General features: G+C 50.2%; 1 long non-coding RNA gene across 1 annotated transcript; it reads left to right on the forward strand.

The window, feature by feature from the left end:
- Positions 1 to 947: 947 nt before the first annotated feature.
- On the forward strand, positions 948 to 4807 carry LOC134297538 (uncharacterized). The gene is made up of 2 exons (XR_010004312.1): positions 948 to 2759; positions 2901 to 4807. It is a non-coding gene; the product is annotated as an uncharacterized LOC134297538 (long non-coding RNA).
- Positions 4808 to 5185: the final 378 nt, after the last annotated feature.

Here is a 5185-nt window from a genome sequence, read left to right on the forward strand (position 1 = left end):
CATTTCACATCCAAATTTCTCTGGCAGTCCCTTTCTCTCTCTAGATCTGATTCAGGGTACTGAACAAAGGAGCCAGATAGGAGGAAGCAGATTTTTAGCTCCTCGAAGGAAAGGTGCCAACGTGAAACAGGGGACGCCCTGAAAAAAAGGGAACCGGCTCCGTTGTTGAGACCCAGGTGGGCGGAGCTCTGGAGGTATTGCACTTCGGATCAGGGCTCGGTAACAAATTCCTGGTGAAATGCGGGAACATCTGGCACCTGGAGGCGTGTGAGAACAGTCTGGCTTGCAGATTACAGGTTCAAGGATCGTGGGGTAGGGGAACGGTTGTGTTCCCGGGGCACCTGCGGATTCCACGAACGCCAGCCATTCAGCCTTGGTGGAAGGAACTCTTGGAAGGACGAGCTGCATCTGGCCGGTTGGGTGAGTCGTTACTCCATTAACTGTCAGTGTAGGCAGGGGCTGAGCCAAGGATGGGTGTTTGTTCAGCACGTCTAGGGTGTCCCACCCCAGCAGAAATCCCCAGGGATTCTCCATTGGGCAAGATCCTGGCCAATTGGGGTGGGCTTGCATCGAAAAGCATGGTGCAGGCCAGGTTGGGCTAACTCAGCGCGCATAAGTGGCCCCTCGTGGCCCTTGAAGGGGGAACAGCTTGCCCCCCCCCCCGCTTGAGTCGCCGAATTTGGAGTGTTGACCTAAGGTGACTCACCATGGGGAGGGCAGGTGGTTCCAGCTTGCTTATGCCGCGATGTTCATGGCCCTAAAGCCAGGGAGAGAATTGGAGGGGGGAGGGGGTCCACGTCTTCCCATGCAGAGATTTGGGCTCCAAAAACAACCCCCCCCCCAAAGATTCCTCTCTAGACCCTTTCCCCTTACCCCCTCCTCCAGAGGATTTTCTGGACACATTTGCTTGCCTTCTCCCCCCACCCCATCAGCCAGGCCCTCTGCCCCATCCCTATCCCTACTTTTTCTCCTCACCCTGAGTCCTACACTGATCTAGGACTCCCAAATTGGCCTTCCAAGGAAACCCTTGCTTCAGGGATCCCCCCCCCAAGAAATTCCCCTCCAGAGAGTTCAGCCCAGTCTAACGTGGAGGAGGGCTCCCAGCCCCCTCCCCTCTCACCCCAAAACACACCTGATCCAAAACACTGTTCCTCTTCTCAAGTCACACTCTCTCAGCCCCCATCCCAGCCGTTCCTTTGAAGCCTGATGCCCCCCCCCCCCAAATTGTATCTGCCCCTGCCACTCAACTCCTGCCACATTCTGAGTTTTCCTCAGATGGGAAGAATCACCCACCATCCCCCCTCCTTCTCTTGCCCCCACCAGGCTCTCTCTCTCTCTCTCTCTCTCTGCGCTCATTCCTCTCTTGGAGAGAGAGGAGAAGGAGGGGCTGCGGGGAGATTGTGCAAAGAGGACACTTTTTTTCTCTTCCTGTTTTTGGAGGGGCAAAGGGGGGAGAAGATTCAGTCCTGAAGCCTGCCACCAAGATCTATAGTTCTCCAAGGATCGCTTCCTTCTTTCAAATCAAATCTTCTCCAACTTGATATTCTGCCTTGCCTACCCTCAAATTGCACCCTTTTTTTTCTTTTCTCTCTCTCTCTCTCTTCCCCGGCCTGAGTGAAAATCTCTCTCTCTCTCTCAAATCTCAAATCCATTTCTCCTCTCCTTCCTCTCTTCTCACCTTTTAAAATCCCTTATTTCCCTTTGTTCCCATTTTCTAGACACTATCCCTAAGATTTTACCTCAGTGTTGTCTTATATTTCCTTTGGTCCTTACAAAAGGGGGGAGGGGGGCCATTCCTTTAGCCGCTTCTGTTTCTTAATTTCCCCTTTTCTTTCTCTCCCATCTGGGAAGCATGGCAAAGGATTTGGGTGGGGGAGGGGGACTCCCAGAAAAGTGTTGGTTAAATTTTGTGTGTTTATGTAATGTGTGGGCTGTAAACTCTTCTCTACTCATCCCTTTGCCTTAAAAGCCACCAGTGATATATAGTTTTCTGGGAAGGAGGGCTGGAATGGACTAGCTTAGTGCTATGCTCTCTCTCTCTCTCCCTTTTCTTCTGTGCCATCTCACCTCCCTATTTTCAAAGGTTCAAGCCCTAATATTTTGTGACCCCCCCCCCAGAGAAATCCTGCTGCTTCTGTGGTTTTAACTTTTTCTTGTCTCTCTCTTCTCAAACATCCCTTATCTTAGGGACAAAGGGGGGTGGAAGAATGCATGTATTTTTCTATATGTGAGTTTTTTTCTCTCTCTCTCTCCCTTCCACTTCATGTTTTCCTAGGCCAAAATGCGCTTCAACATTCTCCTTTTTCAAAGCTTTCTCTCCCCCCTTCCTTCCCCTGTGAAGGGAACTCCCAGCATCCCCATTTCTCCTTATAAACATACAGTCAAAATCCTGGTTTACTTTTATAGTAAAGGCACTCTTTCACTCTCCACAGTTCCCCAACAATCTCCTTTCTTCCTTTCGGGTCCTTCTCCCTCCCTTTCCCTGAGTGCATGCGTGTGAATGTTTTAAAAATCCCTCTAACTGCCTTTAAATATGAGGGGGGCAGTACAGAGTCCAGGGGACCTTCCAGGCACAGCTGAAGAGATCCAGAGGACCGGACCCAACCACCTGACTGAGGACATCAGACCAGACTGCAAGACCCATAATCCATACCTGCCACCATGAACAGTTCTAAGACCTGGGTAGGGGCTCTCGGAGTGCGCTGTGGATTTCATGCAGCAGCTAGAACCCAGAGGCCATTGGAGATGGTCCTGTGAGGGTAAGCCCGGACCCCCAGTCACCCAGAAGAGACAGCCCCACCTGGGGCTGATCTGAGACCCCCACAGGGGAAGCAGCCCCATCTGCCTGGCTCAGGGGCTAGAGACTAAGACACTGCTGAAAGGATTCTTGCACATGGCAGGCTTTTATGGCCAGACCACCGTATGGTGCCCTCCAGCTGGCCTGGTTCTGCCCTGGCAAAGGGCTACTGAGTGCAGGTCTGCCTTTGACGCTGCCAAGGATGCCCTCATGACATCACCAGGGGACAGAATTGGCCGCCATGGCAGAAGATGTCCCAGAAGAAGTGAACAGGATTCTACCAGTGACCACCATGAGGGAAGGATGTTCCGCCCTCACCAGAGCTGTGCCAAAGAAGGACCCCAGGACTGCTGGAGCCCTCACAAGGTATGAGTGACTTCCCTGACTAACCCCACCACGGGAGGGAGGGGGGGCTTATAATCTGTCCTTAGTTTCCCTAGGCACTCTCTCCTTTCCGTCTCCTCTGTTGGAGTGCTGGACCTGCCTACAGTCACCAGGAGGCGCCGTGCTGTGAGGCGCAGAAGCTGTGCCCAGTTGCCCCCAGCTGCCAACTACAAAGGGGGGCCCAAGCTGCAGCCAAGAAAAGGCAGCCAAATGGGAGTACTGCATCACAGCCTCCATCATCCCCAGCCCTCACCACCTCCACCTTCATGCTCCATTTCCCATGACTCCAGACCAAGGGACATCTGTTTCAACACCATGGGATCACCCACCACTGACTGAACCTCAGCTTTCACCTCTTCAAGCTCCTGCCCTCCAACAAAAAGGCACAATCTGATCTACCAAGGCAGAGGCCCTGCATGCAGTGAAATGTCGGGGCTTTGGGAAATGTTCATAGCCATTTCCAAGCCCCGAAGGGGGGAAAATGTGATCGAGGTGACCACCCCCCCCCCAGGACTTTGTAAAAGATAGTTCAAAAATCAAGACTTTATGTTCTATATTCCATATATTTATAGTAGAAGGTGATTGAGACTTTTTACTGGAGTTTACTGTGGATTATCCCTGCACTCTGAGGCAAGAGATAACAACTCCATGAATTGTGAAATCATGCTGCTAAAACTCCACTTTTATGAATTTCCATATTTGGGTTCCCCAGATGTTGTGAACTTCGTTCTTATCAAATGTTTTCAATTGTTTATATCATTCATGATTCCCCTTTATGCAATGTAACCCACCTTTATGGATTCTCCCTTATTTCCTTGAAATCTATCTATCTGCCTATATGTATTTGTACTCTTTGGGATCCCCGGAAAATATGTGTTTTTCCCAGCTGGGTTTATGTTCCAACTTTATTTTATTTTTCATTTTATTTCATATAATTGTCAAATCATGAAATCAAATGGGAAATATTTTGACCCCAACATGAACCCCAGCTCCTATGACCCAGGTTTACCTTCCCCAAAACAAAAGGATAATCTGCCACAGTTTAACCCAATCTAATTCAGATTGCATGGACAATATAAGGCTTGAGTCCTAAAGGTGATTCGCCCCCAAGGCAAACATTGTCATATCTCCTCCAAAGGGAAAACCAGGACGTCTCAGGAAGACGCCCTGCTGCGCCCATTGCCACCCATCCTTACTTCCCCCTGACACCTTAAGGCATATCTGAAATCAGTGTACATGACAGGGACCCCTGATGACTGTCATTAATCCCTTTAGAAATCGGCCGGGCAAGGACTAATCTGATATTTCCTGCCCTGTCACTTCATTGTTTCAATAACTCCCGCCTTCTCCTTCCTGATTGGCTCGAGTGGGGACAAAAAGCAGCTCCCTATTGGGCCAACAGAGCAAGGCGGGAAACGAAAGCCCGCCTCGTTCAACCTTCTAGCCTATCCGCGATCAGATAGGCGGGGGAGCGGGGCGGGAAATTCAAAGGGCTGTCAGACCGAAACATTGTATAAATATGGCTTTATTTGAAACATATGATACGCTAGTAGACTGAATGATCGCTACTAGTGTCCTTTTCAGCTGAATCGCTCAATAAAGACTCCTTGGCGGATTTTCCTTCAACTTTGGCAGACCTTCTTCATTTCGGCTTCAGGTTGTATTGCGGCTCATATTCTCCTATTGGCTCCGCCAAGGTCCGTTCTCTCAGGACCGGATCGGCTCTCTCCTTAAGGGGCCCGATCCCCTAGAAACGCGGTCGACAACAGCTGGGTGCCCATAATGGCAAGGGTGTAGCCATTACGAATTCCCGTCCGTAACAGAACCACGTGGCAGTCGATCATGGCTCCTCCTTCCCTATTCAGCATCACAATTGTGTCCTGGCTTGGATTCTAGCTTGGCCTTTCTCTTGAATCTTTTTTATTTTACTTTATTTTCTTGACTCTATTTATTTAATGGGACTGACTGGGAGTTGGGAATGTGTGGGACTGGTAAGTGGGATGC

Source organism: Anolis carolinensis, chromosome 3, assembly GCF_035594765.1.
Source record: "Anolis carolinensis isolate JA03-04 chromosome 3, rAnoCar3.1.pri, whole genome shotgun sequence".
Lineage (NCBI taxonomy): Eukaryota > Metazoa > Chordata > Lepidosauria > Squamata > Dactyloidae > Anolis > Anolis carolinensis.